This window comes from Notamacropus eugenii, chromosome 6 (assembly GCF_028372415.1).
Source record: "Notamacropus eugenii isolate mMacEug1 chromosome 6, mMacEug1.pri_v2, whole genome shotgun sequence".
Taxonomy (NCBI): domain Eukaryota; kingdom Metazoa; phylum Chordata; class Mammalia; order Diprotodontia; family Macropodidae; genus Notamacropus; species Notamacropus eugenii.
The window spans coordinates 59,819,094-59,835,434 of record NC_092877.1 but is presented as its reverse complement, the minus strand read 5'-3'; the positions used below and the strand labels follow the sequence as shown (position 1 = coordinate 59,835,434).

General features: G+C 39.2%; 1 protein-coding gene across 2 annotated transcripts in view; it reads right to left on the bottom strand.

The window, feature by feature from the left end:
- The window catches only part of JAKMIP1 (janus kinase and microtubule interacting protein 1), a 252,553-nt gene that overhangs the window by 193,234 nt on the left and 42,978 nt on the right, over positions 1-16,341 (bottom strand). Inside the window, exon 2 of one of the 2 annotated variants that reach the window (XM_072620188.1) lies at positions 7,956-8,052. The exons of the other annotated variant lie outside the window; for it this stretch is intronic. The gene's annotated coding sequence lies outside the window, so the exon portion shown is untranslated. The remainder of the gene's footprint in view (positions 1-7,955; positions 8,053-16,341) is intronic. 2 annotated transcript variants of the gene reach the window in all.

Genomic DNA, 16,341 nt, shown 5'->3' with positions numbered 1-16,341 from the left:
TACCTTTCACATCATCATGGATAAATGGTTATATATACTCTGTTTGGAATATTCCTGAGACAGGGAGCTCATTTCTTCAGAAAGCAATAAGTATTACTTTGGGTTAGTTTTCATTGCAAGAATTCTTCTATACATGGAGCTAAAAATCTTTATCTTTGTAACTTCCATTTGATTTAATGAAACATCAAAAACTTAATGCACAGTACTGTCACAAGTCCTCAGAGACATACAAAGATTGAACAGGCATGGTTTCTGCCATGGAGCTTGCATTGATCTTTCTTTTGCCCTCCAAAACAACACCAAATCAGTCTAATCTTAAGAGATAGCTAGTGACAGATCTCCTGTGACTTTTCTCTAATTGCTTTAGGTGATCAACTTTGGTCATGATTTTGAGCCCCTTTGACCTCCTGGCTACCCTCCTTTGGATTGTTCCAGGTTATCAATGCCCTTCCTAAAACATGGCACCCAGAGTTCAATACAGTATTCCAATTATCAGGATCATACAGCTAAAGCTGGAAGAGACCTAAGAATCCATCTAATTCATCCCCTCATTTTAAAGATGAGAAACTGAGCCTTAGGCACATATTAAGCCACTACTTACCAATACAACTAATATATGTCAAAGGCAGGATATGAATACCCAGATCTTCTTACTGTATGACTAGTACTATTGCTACTACACCACAGGCTGCTAAACTGATGAAGGAGGGGGAGGGACAATGGAACTACTATATCCCTTGTTCTGCACAACCTAAGGATACTGACTTCAATGTATAAAGCAAATCTGCAGAAATAACAGTGGACTGCTCAGCACAACTGTTTATCCACTGGAGCTGAGATAATTTCTTTCCACCAATCACTATTTCAGAGTGAATATATATCTTCTTAAAAAATTATGAATTCTACATGGGCAAAACAAAATATCCCAAATAACCCTCATTCAAGTCTTTCTTAATGATTAGATGATTGACATTGTCAATGGACCAAATCTCAATTTCCTCTATATCTGACCACAGAAACAGTTTCATTCATCCCTTTGGGTACCATTTAATACACAGTATTAGAAATATGGAGCAAAATAGCATAGTCTTTGCCCTTTAAGGAACTCATGATACTGTTAAGAATTTGAAACACGTGAACATGAAGTGACAAGAAGATAAAGAATGTAAGCTGATTTAGCAAATGTTTTTGCATAAATTATATATTATATGCAAAGGAAAAGTCCAGTAATTAATGCAAGGCAAAGCAGACTTTGTCTCAGGCACACATTCCCTCCCTGTAGAGACTGTCATCCCTGTGCCTAATCTCATCGCCTTCCACCAACCTGTGGGACACTCTACACAGAGTCCTATGGCCATTCTCTTCCAAGGATCCCCTCCTTAGCTCACAAATATTTATTAACTCCCCTCTATGTGCCAAGCACACTATGGAATGGACTATCCTCTCTTAAGTCATGACCATGACCACAGTTAGACTGTCCTCTGTGTATATACTTGTGTATACTTGATGGAAACCTCTTTTGTCCCAAGTGAAAGAATTCTGAGTTATATTTTTGCAAAGAAATCGTGTAAAATTGTTCCAAGTGGATCAATCTTAGGGAGAACCAAAGAATTGATATTGGCAAGTGTAGGGAAGCCAGCTTTGAAAGAGCCTCAAATTTTAAATTTCAAGGTTCAGAGTTGATCCAATAAAGCAGCACTCAGAGTTGCGATATCCTTTCAAACAGAAAATGCCACCCTGGAAATGGAGTTTCTTTGAGAAAAATCACCCCAACTGCTGCATGGAGAGAGCAGCTAGAATCTCAACTGGGAGACCTTTGCAGGAATATAGATTTCTTGATCACAGTCAAATATGACCAAAGCTCAAAGCACACTGGTCTCAAATGTCAAATGAGTCATGCTAACCTCAAAAAAGCAGCAGCAGATGCTAATAAATATTGAAGAGCTGCATTAGCTGAAGCACCCACTGGCTGATAACAAATATCCCTACAGGTAGAGACTGGAAGGGGTGACTTCAAAGGTCCTTCTCAAAGCTCAAAATCTTTGAACAAGAGGCTGACTCATCCTTTGTCTCAGCCTTTGCTGCCATTATAGTTCTTTATTATTTTTTTATCTCTTGGCCTTTCTCCCATTTGCCAAACACAATGAAAAATTCTTATAGTCAATGAGGGATTGTTAGAATTGGACTGGACCTTGGCAAGCATGCTATCATATGTTTAAAGTTGGAAGGGGCTTTAGAGGTCTGCTCCTCCAGAGGTATCAAACCTGCAGCCAGGTAGCCAAAAGCGGCCAGCGAAACTCCCAAGTATTGTTGTTGGAACCAGACTAAAATGTAATCAGGAAATGTTTAACAAAAGAAATAAAAATACAATACAACTTAGGTAAAGCTAATGGTGATTTTCTAAGTCAATATGCTCTGCAGGCATCCATTTCTAAATGAGTTTGACATGACTGCTCTAGTCTATTGTATAGAAGAGAAAACTGAGGCCCAGAGAAGGTAATTGGCTTGCCCAAAGTCAAATAGCAAGTACATACAAACACTAGAATTTAAACCCAGACTGACTGACTCCAGACTTGGCCCTTATAGCCTTATTGAATCATAGATCTAGAGTTGAAAGGGATCTGAAAGACCATCTGTAGACCAAGTCTTTCATTTTTACAGATGAGGAAACTGAGATGCATAGAGGTAAGTTGCTGAAGATCACACTGGTGATAAACATTAGAGGCACAATTTGAACACAGAACCAGGCCCTTTCTATTATGCTGCACTGCCACAAATTACTTATAGCTTTAAGGGACCTTAGAGATTACCTATTCTAAACTAATATTAAAACAAAGAAAAAGGTTTAGAAAAATAAATATTTAAGGTAACGGGACTAAATGACATCTATTAATTGAGTGCATATTATTTTTTGTTTTTTGTCCCAGTTGCAAAAAAAAGTGCTAGTTATGACTCAGTCTGAATGTTACTCATGAGAAAACTAAACTTTCTAACTCCTAGTACCATTGTGAAGACTGCATAAGCTAATGATGCCTACTGTAGAGTTAGCTCTTAGGAACTTTTGTTGAATAGAATGAATGTGCAAGCCTTTTGAGAGCTGAGATTTTGCTAAATTTAGGCTTTCTTATTAACACCAACTCTCATTAAGGCATCCATGAAGAGTTCATTAGTACTCTCCTCGGAATACTCAAATAAGATTTAATCTTCAGTCCTCGGATCCATTGATGGCTCTGAAGATTGGAGGCAGTGACCTTCCACCAGATAGTGCAGACTACCCCCACATGTATACACCCCTTCATCCAGTCCATTTATTATCCATAGCCTTCTGTAAATCTTTTTAAATCCTTCACCAAAAACTTCAGTCAGTGATAGCAAGGGGAATAAGCTTTGTTGTCTGTGTGTATGCATGTTCGAAAATGTTATCTTCAATTATTCCATTAAATTCCTTTGTTTCAGAGAGGAATAGAATTAAGCTAACTTAATCACTAGGCAACTAGGTAGCATAATAGTGGGCAGGAGTCAGGAAAGACATCTTCTTGAGTTCAAATCCAGACTCAGATACTTACTAACTGTGTGAGCCTGGGCAATTTCTTTAATTCTGTTTTCCTCAGTTTCCTCAAATGTAAAATGAGCTGGAGAAAGACATGGCAGACGACTCCAGTATCTTTGCCAAGACAAACCCAAATGGGCTCACAAAAAGTCAGACATGACTAAATGAAACTTAATCCCTAGTTCACCAGAATTTGCAGCATCTGTCCCCTGACATTTAGCAAAGGCATCAGCATACTTCTAACATCAGGGTAACCTAGAAAGAACATTGCCACATTTACCATTTACAGATTCAGAGACAATTTAAATCATCAGTGGTTTCCATGAAGGCAAAGTCCTTGAATGAAGAGACTCTTATTTTTGTCTTTGCATCTCCAGCACTTAATTAGATGCCTAGCACATAGAATGCATTGAATAAATCCTTGCAAAAGTGTGGAAGGAGCACTAGTTTTGAAGTGAGCAGGCTCAAATTCTGCATCTGTCATTAAGGCCACCAGTTCTATTTATCTTATCCAGTTCTATTACTCTATGATTTTTATTAACTAATAAAATCAGGATTTTAAATAGTTTTGAAAATTGAGTCACATTTCCAATGTGAAGAAGTAAATCAAGCAACACGGAATGCTATGAGCTCAGTCCTGGGCAAGGTGCCATGTGGAATCACAGGACCACAGAGTGAGAGCTGCAAGGGAATTCTGAGGCCATTTACTTGAACCCTCTCCTTTTACAGATGAGGAAGCTGAAGCCAAGAGACATTAGCGATTTGCCCAAGGTCTCACAGAAGCAGGATTCAAACCTGTACTGTCTGGTTCCAAATCTAATGTTCATTCCGTCTCTACCAGACTAGGAAACAAGAGAAAAAGTTCCTGTCCTCAAGGAAATACAATCTAGTTAGAGATAGATGATTATCATTCATGAAAGTCAGAGTGTAATAAAGAATGATATCTATTCAAATATTGCGCTCAGACATACTTTGAGGGTCCTTAAATTCAAGAATGCTGAGTTCAAAACTTCCCTCCAACAAGGGAGATCACAACCCTTGCCTTCCACCCCATGGTAGAAGGTCTTCATGCTGTGGTTGAAAACTTTTCTTAAATGGCAGTCGTATTAGACTGGTCCCAGAGAAGGTATACTGCCCCTCCTTCTTGAGATCTATACTTGAAGTCACTCCAGCTTTGAAAGACCTGCCAGAATCTGAACCATATTGGCATAGCCTTCAAGAACCCAGGGTCACTTTCCTGCCACTAGAAGATGCTCCAGGGGAAGCAGATACTTTCAGTACGACAACAATTCAGAGAAGGAAGGGAGAATTGAGACTAGAGTAGGCAAGGAAGGTTGCAGAAGGAAGGTAAGACTGTCTAGGCCTTTAGGTTTTAATCACTGCACCTGGTCTGGATTCAAAGAGAGTAAATAGACTAAGATTGAACATGACATTTCATCTCCCATCTCCATGCCTTTGTCCTGGCTATCCTCTATATCTAGAATACTCTCCCTCCTCACCTCCACCTTTTAGTTTTTCTGTTTTCCTTCACAACTCAGCTTAAATCCCATCTCCCAGAAGCTAGTGCCTACTATTCTGAGATTATGTTTTCCCTCTTCTGTATATATCTAGTATGTCTCCAGTTATTAACTTGTCTCCTTCTATGAGTAAACCAGCTTGTTGATAGCAGGAATCACTTTTTTTCCTTTCTTTGTATTCACAGCACTTCAGCCATGGCCTGAAACATAATAAATGCTATATTGAGTAGCTGACCTCACTGCTTTTTATCTACTAAAGATGAAGATATTTGATGAACTTGTGGAATTATTAAAGCATCAATGGTCATCAGAATTATATACTATTGTTCAGAAACCTACATTTCACAGTTGTCACTGATAACCTGGTATTGATCCCTGATAAAATGAGAACATGGATTTTTAAAAAGAGTTTTACAGGAACTTTGAAAAGGAAGCAGTAATTGATCCTCAGAAACTAACATGGGCCCACAAAGAACAAGTCATACCAAACTAAACTCATTTCATTATTTGATAAGGTGACTAGACTTGTGGGCAATGGGCATTCTTTAGGATTATTGATCTGTATTCCTTTGTCAAATCTTCAAAAGACTTCTGATCTCATCAATTCAGGTATTCCCTTTATCGATAAAGAATGTAACCCATCCATACCTTCTCATTCTGGGCAATCCTTGTCAATGTTTACCCACAGAGTGTTCCAAAAGACTGAAGGCCATTTAAATTTCATGGCTACCAGTACATCACTGAACTATCCATCTAAAAATCTTTGTCTTACTCTGAACTAACAGCAGCATCTTTTCCACAAATGAAGTAATACCAGTTGCTTTTTTGTGAATCATATGCACAGCTTCACCCAACCAGCATATGAGAATCCTTCATGCTCAGTTTGCCTTTTTGGACTGGCATTCTTCTGCCTTGGTGACTTCTTCTGAAATTTGTCTAATATTTGAGTTGGGGTGAGTAAATTCCTTTCAATTTCCATCATGCCTATGGCAGCCAGTCCTGAGGTTATGAAGGTCCTGAGGTTATGAAGGTTGTTCAAGACCTTCATTTAACAGTACTAGAGGAGAATAAAGTGGAGTTAGAGACTTGTGTCCTGAATTCCTGCAACTATAATTACACTCATAATTAACCTGGGCCAGACCCCAACCTCTACAAACACATACACACACACACACATACATGCACATGTGCGCACACACACACACAGTTGTACCTTGTGTTCTTTATTAGTCTCTCATCTTATTACATTCCTGCATTTTCCTGAAGTACATCCTCCTCCATTCTCTGACCTCTACCTCCCATCAGCACTCCAGCTTCATCTAGAGCCCTGGGATTCTGGTTGGTGAGTATTTATGGTAGCTATTCTGAACCAGACTCACTATGCTGCTACTCCCTGCCCATCTCCTAACATGCCACTACATGTATACCCATCCACCTCCACCTTCCTACCTCTTACTTTGGTAAGGCGATCGAATCTGCACTATTATTCTTGAAAAGGATAAATCAAAGGAGTTCCATGACTCCGTTCACCAGCCCTCTGACTTCTCTGACCAAAACACCTCACCCTGGACATGACTACCCTGTAAATGTTGTCTTCTCCCATGAGAATGCAAAGTTCCCAAAACCAGGAACTATCTTCTCTTTGTATTGGATTCTCAAAATTTAACACAGTGCATGGCACATGGTGGAGCTTAATAAATTCTTTTGTATTCATTCCAGTCATTCAGATTAGTCTCCTATATATCCTAGGTAGAGGGTCAATAGCAAGAATGTTCAGAATACTTCAGCATCTGCAACCATATAGCCATAAGTGCAAGATGGTGAGGTATCAATAATTGATTTTAAAAAAATCTTACACCATCTCTTCTCAGGAGACCTATTGCCAAAGCTGTAATGTTGCCATGCATTTAATATTACCTCGTCATTTATCACCAGAAGCTATATTACGAATGCACACTAAGTCTCCTTGTCAGAAAACTTCTCTTCAAACCAAGTAAAAGAACAGATACACTCATACTTGGGAATCAGTCATATAATCCTAGAACTTAAGGTTGAAAAGAACTAAGGCATTAACCCGCAGCTTAAAAATCCATTCCTACAATGTCCCTGATAAATGGTTGTCCTGTTCTTAAATACCTTCAGTGTTAGAAAATTCACTACTTACTGGGGCAGTCTGTTCCACTGTGGCACCATTCTATATTGCCACCAAGTTTATTTTTTTCTTATAGTAGACCAAAATCTGTCAGTGGGTGTCCACCCATATCCTATTACAGCTAGCAGAAAAGTTAGTCATTATTCTCCACAATAGCCCTTCAAAAACTTAAACACCACTTTCATACTCCTTCCCCCACCCCTGCTCAGTCTCCATTGCTTTAAGGTAAACATCCCAATTATCTTCAACCAAGTCTAAGATACCAGGCTTTAGAGTCCTTCCCCTACTCTCTGGCACCTTTATTAACTAGAGATTCATGAATGTGTCTGATAAATATGATATGAGATATATAGAGATATAGATATATCACTATATTTCCATATAACTGACTTCCTTGGCAATCCTACATATTTAATTCCATTCATTTCACAAGATTCCAAAAAGGGATGCCTAGGCTTCACCAGCCCACCATAAGGGTCCATGACACAAAAAAAGGTTAGGAAACCCTGTTCTAGATCCTCTCTATCTCATCCATAGTATTTCTAAAATGTAGTCCCTAGAATTGGACACCAAGTATTCATTTACCCCTTTCTTTACCTGCAGCTCAACTACAGAAAAGCCCATTGATGTTCCAGGGTTTCCCTGAAGAACTAGAAGTTTACAGAAGAGATCCAGTACTATGACATCTCAATCCAGCAAAGATTACAGCAAAAAACATACCACTTGGGTTACTTACCTCAGTACTCGAAGTTTCCACAATCTCATCGGGACATGCACTTCTATCAATGCACATTGCAACCATTCCATGCCTTAGTAAATGGTTTGATGAGTCACTGTGGCCAAAAGAAAAAAAATTACCCAGTGGCCAAGTTTCTAGCCATATGCTAAGCTTTTTTTCATTTAGATAGTCTGGCCTTCAGCAACAAACATATGTCCTTTGCCAGAATTATGCTCAGAATCTTCTCAGCTTGTCATAAACAGCCTGAGTTTATGCTCCTCTCACATAGCCTTTGGAGAACCAGGGATACCTCCCTAGTGCAGCAGCATAATATTGCAAGGCTTTAATGAAAAGCCTTTGACTATATAAAGTAAAAAAAATGGAAGAGCTTAAGCACACACGCAAACAAGTTACCCTAGACTCAACTCCATGGACTAGTTTTGACTAAAACCCTACATTAAAGTAAAGAAGAAATACCAAGTGAAGGAGTCAGCAGGCAAAAGTAGAGCACATACAATGAATGTAAGAATCATAGAGTAGGAGCTGAAAGAAACCTAGGAAGCAATCTGGTCCAATTTCTTCATTTTACAGATAAGGAAACTGAGGCCCTGAATAAAGTGCTTTGTTCAAGTTTATACAGCTAATAAGTGTCACAAGGTAGGATATGAATCCAGGTCTTCCTGATTGTAAATCCAGTGCCCTATCTATCACACCAAGGAAACTGTCCCGCTGAGAAGGGAAAGTTTGCATATTGTGAAAAAAGGTCATTGGAGATGTTTTTGCAACGATGTGTGGGATTGTAGAAAGAGTCAGTGTCAGAATATCAAGGTGCAAATTCTTTCACTTATTATCTGTGTAATCTTGCACAAGTCATTTCCACTTCTCTAGGTCTCTTTCCTCATCTGTAAAATATGGATGTAAAATATTAGGTGACCTCTGAGGTTCCCTATAGCTATCGATCTGTGATTCTATGACCTACATTCAAATCTCGCCTCAAATATTTGCTATCTCTGTATCCTGGGAAACCTCCTTCCCCTCTGTAAAAAGGAGGGGTGACCTGTAAGTTCTCTTCAAGTTCTAGACCATGCAATTTATATTAACCTTATACTTAAGGTTTGTGTTTAGTTTTTTTTTTTAACTACCAAAACAATTGCATTCTTTCCCCTCCTCTTCTGAGTCTACCTTGATTGTCTATTGCAAAGTACAATTTATCTTCTTACCTCTCTCCTTCTAAATACTTCATATAGCACAGTGAACATTTCATGCTTTTAATGGTCATCAAGAGCTACTGAATGGAGGATTCCTCTAATTCACTTTGATCTCAGAACACAGTAGATTTGGAGTCAGAAAACTTAATTTTACATTCTGGCCCTGCTCCTCACTAGCTGTGGGACTGTGGACAAGTCATTTAAATTCGCTGTTCCTTACTTTGCTCTTGTAAAATAATCAAGTTGGAATAATAATAATTAATAATAACATTTATATCTCACTCCTTTATATACATTGCCTCACTGATCTTGACAACAACCCTGTGAGAAAAGGGTGAAAGAGGTTAAATTACTTGCCCAGGATCACACCACTTGCTAGTCAGTGTCTGAGCCAAGAATAAAATGCAGGTCTTCCTTACACTCTATCTGCTGTGCCACAAGATTGTCTTGGTGGTCTCTTTCAGTCCCAAACTCTATGATCCTATTGGTCATCAACACAGTGGTTCCTTATCAGAAAAACTCATTGATCCACTAGATTCCCTTCATCTCTTTATAGAGTTCTGCTTAGGAAGGCCTTCTATACTGAATGAGATAATGGATGTAAAGCACTTTGCAAATCTCAAAACACTACATAAAATATTAGCTGTCATTGTCATCGCATCATTATCATCATTATCACCACCACTGCCACCACTTCTGGTCAATCCAGTCCTAAAATGAAGAGGAAGAGAGGGAGAAAGAGAAAGCGAGAGGCATCTTTCGTGGGCAACACAGGTGACTCATTGTTCCCCAAATCTCTTCCAGAAAAAAAAAATAGCCTTTCTGTCTCCTTAGCTAAGGAATAGTTCCAAAAGACAAGGGTATTGAGAGAAAGGCAGAGAACAGTTCAAAGACTTGGCTGCCTGTTGGCAACTACTGAAGCCGTCTCTTCCCCCACCCACTCCTTAACATAACTACCCTTCCCAAAGGTAGTTTCTTTTATTTCTTTGATCAAAACAAAATGAAATCTTTTCTTGCATTTGATTTTTTTAAACACCTCTTAAAATAATTTAATTGCTCCAGTAAAAGTTACACCAAATAACCTCCCCTTGCCTCCCCTTCCAACTCAGGAATTCAGTGCAAAGAGCCAGGATCAGCACAGCTTTTTTGATCTCATCCATAACAAACTTCCTCCTTCAGAGCTCACGTTGCCCTTTGTTCTCCATCTCTCTAATGAACTTAGCAAAATCTCTCTCTTTAACTCGATGGATTCCAGTATTGCCAGATGGTAAGCTTGAAGAGGTCAGGTATGGTTTATCACCTCCAGGACACAGCAGGCACTGCAGTGTGTTGAATGGACCTCAAGGCCTGGTCACTTTTAAGTTGCCTCTTTATAGCAAGAAGTGTCCACTCTTAGGATCACTTACCCAAAAAAGCTAGGCCAAGAGAATGCTCCTGGCACAGTAGCATCTCATTTAGATAACATCATCACGAAATCTGATGTTTCTCATGGGATGACTTGCCAGATATATGAAGCTTATTCTTTAAGTGTCAATGTCTTATGTGATTTATTCATCTCTCCTCACAAGACCCCATACTTTCCTTCAGGTTATTCCCTCTACCCTAGAAGACTTTCTCCCTATTCCTCCCACCCCAAGCTGTTGAAGTCATACCCACACTTTAAGGTCCAATCAGAGTCATGACTAAGGTAGTGTGACTAGGGTTTTTCCAGGCATTGATTAGAAATGGTACTACTTCATTCTACAGACCACTGTAACCTGGTGTCTCATACCTCATGATCTACTAGTCCATAGCCTGGGGGTGGAGGAGAGGCAAGAGGATGAAGTTAGGCAGGCCATAAAAGAGGGAAAGGGAGCAACGTCATAGGCCAGAGTGGTGTGAGGAGAACAAGCACCACTTCTACCAATGCAACTACCCTAGTGATATACAGCACTCTGTTCCCTGTCATCTTTTGCGCTTGCCACTGTACACTTCTAATTTGTCTTTCCCACATGAAAAAAGTTATAGTTTCAGGTCTGACCTCAAAGACTAATCCAGGTGCCACCTTGACCATGAAACCTTAGACTCATAGAAACATAGATTTCTAGAGCTAGAAAGTAACTCAGAAGCCATCTGATCAAAATCCCTCCAACAAGTACTCATTCCGGCCTTGTATGAAGACTTTCAGGAATGGGAAACTCATCACTTCCCAGGGCAATCCATTCTACTTTTGGACAACTCTAATGATTTTCCTTCTATGAAGCTCAAATTGGTCTTTCTGTCTCATCCTGATATTCAGCTGATATGTGATCTCTTCTTCCTCTGACTCTCCTGCTCATATCCATCTTCTGATACATTCATCACACTCTGCTTTTAATTCTACTTACTTGTGAATAAGCATGCTTGCAGATCTGCTGGTTCAATTAATACATACATACATGTGACAAGAACCATCCACAAATATCCTAACCAACCTAATCATGATTGGAATGGGATATGCTTTGACATCATTCAAAAGACTGTCTGCCATCAATCCTTGCCTCAGCCTCCTAAGAGACCTTGGTGATTCTGCCCATGGAGACTAGTGAAGGGATCCGAGTCACTTGTGTTATCTTTTTCCAGTTGTGTCTGTCTCTCCATGACCCCATTTGGAGTTTTCTTGGCAAAGATATTGGAGTGCTTTGCCATTTCCTTCTCCAGATTATTTTACAGATGAGGAAACCAAGGCAAACAGAGTTAAGTGATTTGTCCAGGGTCACATAACTAGTCAGTGTCTGAGACCAGATTTGAACTCAGAAAGATGAGTGCTCCTGATTTCAAGTCCAATGCTCTATCCATTGTGCTACCTAGGTGCCCTTAGTGAAGGCAGTGAGTTTAAAAAGTTAGGAATCCTGGTGTTCCAGAATTCAGGTTTGAAGCCAATGCAGCACTGATGCCCCAGGAAACATAAAGTGACCTTCACTACTCCAACCCAGAGACAAAGATTCAGCTTAAAGCAATGCTACCTTTGGACACAAATTTGATGGGACTGATTTTATGTACAAACTTAGTAAAGCTGTGCCTACTTTTCTCAGAGATTAAGATGGTGTAGGGAAAGTATTCTCCCCATTTCCCACATATTTCTGTTTTGTTTTGCTATACCTTTGAAGCAAATTCCTCTTTGTAAAAGCTACCTAGTGTTGAGTTTAAAAAGAACTGGGGCACTAGTCACTAGTCCCGAATGTTGGGGGTAGGGGACACAGCTGGTGGGGACTCAAGTCAGTATCAGTAGAGAAAAGACACACCCCAAATCCTCAGTCTAGAACACCAAAGGGAGACATGTAGCAGCCTGGCTCTAGGAAAGTGGGCCAGGGCACATAAGCTACAAGGAGTCAAAAATGGCTTCATTTAAGAAGGAACACAGAATCTGAGGAAAGGTGAGGGAAGACAAATCACACTACAATGCTTCTTCGGGGGTTCTATGAATCTATGATTCAAATAAAAGCCTTCAAAAAGAAAGATTATTTGTATGTGTATGTGTATATATTTTCATGTGTATGTGTATACATGTGTGTGTATGTATGTATATGCCTATATGTATGTATATTTATATATGTACATATATGCATGTGTGTATGCACACATATACACATATGCACACAAACACATATATACATATAATCACACAAATATTTAGAGATAAAGATAGATGTCTTGTTGATGCCAAGCATCAGCTTTCTAGCATAGTATCACTAACTCTGAAGATCCGTTCTAACCCATGAATTGCCAAGAGGAGCAGAGGTCAGATAACTCAAGTCAGAATAGTGACCTTAAGCCTTGGATGGGCTACTTCCTGTCACAGGTCTGAGAATATAAAGTCATAGAGATGCCATCAAGTGCCTTCCCTGATTGGTAAAGGGAAAGTTCAAGGATTTCATGCTATGGTATTTTTCTTCTAGTGTACCCAAATTTGAATAAACCATTCATTTCCTCATAGAAGGGGACAAGAGCCAGGACTTTTGTAGTCTGAGGGCTGGGCAGTGGTTGGAGCCCACAGCTGGGTCAGGAATAGACTTACCTGCCCAATGGTAGATGAGTGTGTCTGTCACTTGGGTTCTTCCAATGAGTAGAGATCTCAGATAGAAATCAGCCAGGGGGCATCAGGGAGGAGGGAGAGCCAGAGGCTATAGTTATACAGGACCCCTGAACTGGCAGCAAGTTGGGAGGAGGGCAGGAGGAGGATCATGAAGACCCTTCCTACATGGCCTCTAGAAAGGAAGGAAACCAAAATGCTAGGCTGGGACAGAATGGTGAGCAAACTCCATGAAGGTCAGAGCCTGGCATTACAAGGTAACTAGATGTGGAAGGGACCTGAGGTTATAAGCCATAATATATTAGAGCCAGAAGGGACCTGAGAATGTGAAACAAAATGTTTGGGCTACAGGAGACCTAATCACATAGATGATGAGAACTAGAAAAGGCAGCTTGGTGGTATAGTGAATGGTGGAATGAACTTAAATTCAAGAAAGCATAGGTTCACCTCAGGCTTCAGATACTTAACTAGCTGTGTGACCTTGAGCAAGTCATTTAACCTCTATCTGCCTGAATTTCTTCATCTGAAAATCAGAAGTGATAATAGCATTCATCTCCCAGGGATGTTGCAAGGATCAAATGATATAATATTTGTAGTGCTTCACAAACTCTAAAACCCTAGCTGTTGTTGCTACCATCATCATCATCATCATTTACTTGATCCTGGGGAAGCAAAAACTTATCAAATGAAAATCAAATACAACAAGCATAAGGCATTTTGCAAACTTTAAAGGGCCATCAAATTCATTATCATTGTCATCGCAGTCATTACTGAAGTTGCAGTTATTGATGGAATATTTATCAAATCTGTGATTTGCCTCAATCTAGATACCACCACCAATGTCCTCCATCACAGTACTTGACCGCCCACCAAGTACTGGAAGACCACAGTCCAAGGGCACATTCTGGCCCAGTAAAATTTTTTGAATCATTCTTAAATCACATCTGTACAAAACCAGACCGCAGTCCAAAAACAGTCAGCAGTCCATATTTAGACCACAGGTGATAGTTTGCTGAGCCCTGGATTCTAGAGCATTGGGTAAAAATCTAATAATAAGAAGTCTAACAGATAGAAAATCTTACAAAGCATTAGCTTCAGAAGTACAAAATAGAGGGAAAATGGCTAAACTGCAATTGATTTGAATAAAAAGATCTTGGAGTTTTGTTTACTTGAAAACTCAGTGTATGATGTGGCGATTTCCTCCCCCCCATTCTCCAAAAAAGACCAATATAGCTCATATAGTATTTTAAGGCTTGCAAAGCTCTTTAAAAGTATTATCTCATCTGATTCTCACAATTACCCTTGAAGGTAAGTGCTACTATTAAACCCATTTTATAGATGAGAAAACTAAAGCAGACAGAGGTTATGTGGCTTGCAGGGTCATACAGGCAGTAAGTGTCTGAGGCTGGACTTGAACTCAGGTTTTCCTGACTTCAATACTAGAGTTCTATCCACTGAGTTATCCATTTGCCTCTAATATCTTCTTGGTATTCACTAAGAAAATCATTCTGGAATCAGGAGGTGATTATCTGTCAGAAAGTACCTGGAATTTTGTTTAATTCTAAGAGCCAAAGTTTAGGAAGAAAGTAGATAAACTGTTAAATGTCCTGAGGAAAGCAGCCAGGATAGTGAAGGGCCTTAAGTCCATACCATGTGAGGATTTATTGAAGTAGGGATGTTTAGCCTGGAGAAAACAAAGTTAGATATGGCAGCTGTCTCCAACTATGTAAAGGGCTACCATGTCAAGTAGAATTACACTTATTTGTACCAAAGAACCAGGAGCATTGGTGGAAGTTGCAAAGAGATCAATTTCTGCTTGGCATCTGGGTAAATTTCCTAACAATTACAATTATCTAAAAGTGGAATGGGCTGCCTCAAGAAGTGGTGGGGTCTCCTGTCCTTGGAAGATGCTCGGTGAACATAGGTTGAGTATATTCAAATGGCCATTCATTTGATTGTGAGTAGACTAGCTATTGATGGAGCTTCCTTCCAACTTTAAAAATTCTCTGACTCTATGAAAAGTTTAGGACACTGGGTCAATATATGGTCAGGACAGAAATGGTCACAAGAAGTTATTTTTTATAACAAATTTCTGGTAGCTACTTATCCTTTTGTCATTTTGCCTCATAAAAATTGAAGGCACACCATGGAAAAAATAGTCACTTGCTTTTTTGTGTGCAGTTTAATATGTCTAAACATTATTAGCTTTGGTTTCACTTTGTAATTTAGCTTCTGGTTATTACTCAGGTTTCTTGAAGAGCTCTTATTAAAATATTACTTATCAAATTAATATTTTAAATCAATATTTTAATTTATCCTTTTATTTCTATTCATTAAGCTACTTGTAAGCATTCCAAAAGCGGCTCATTTAGTAACATTTTGGCTATTAAGAAGTTCTTGAAATGAAAAAAGGACAGAGTGTGCTGTGTTTATAAATGACAGCCTGATTTCAGCCAAGGATCCCACTAAGGAATTCAGCAAGTTTTCCCACACTGTTTCTGCATGCAAATAAATTCTGCCCTATAACACAACTACAATTCCTGCCCAGACCCCATTTTGGCCACAAGTTATTAACAGCTTAGGGACCAACCAAACATATGAGTAAATGGACCATTCAGTTGGCTTTCTTTCATGATAGTAATTAAAACAACTTGCTCTCTTTCTCAGAGTGTTTGGGGAAAAAAAAGCTAAGTAAAATGTTAGAGGTGAACTGAGCTTTAGAACATTGAATGTTAAAACTAGGCAGGGTCTAGAGCTGGAAGGGAAATTTCATTAAAATAAGTAAATGTGTATTATGAAGTCAGAGACAAGAATAAATCCATAATTGGGACTGGAATAAGAGAAAGTACATACAGAGTTTCCATTTCCACATTGAGACATATGAGGGGAAGTAGCCAGCTCAATTCAATTTAACAAATATTCAGCACCAGAGAATACAAAAGCAAAACTGAAACTGGTCCAAGCCTTCAAGAGTCTACATCCTACTTTAAGGATGCAATATGAACACAGTAAGGAGGGATCATTAGAGAGAGAGCTCAATTAGAGGAATCTGGCAGGATTTCCTAAAGGAGATGACAACCAAACTGAGCTTTGAAGGTAAAGTTTTCTATGCAGTAGAACTGAAGAGGAAATCGATTCTAGTTCT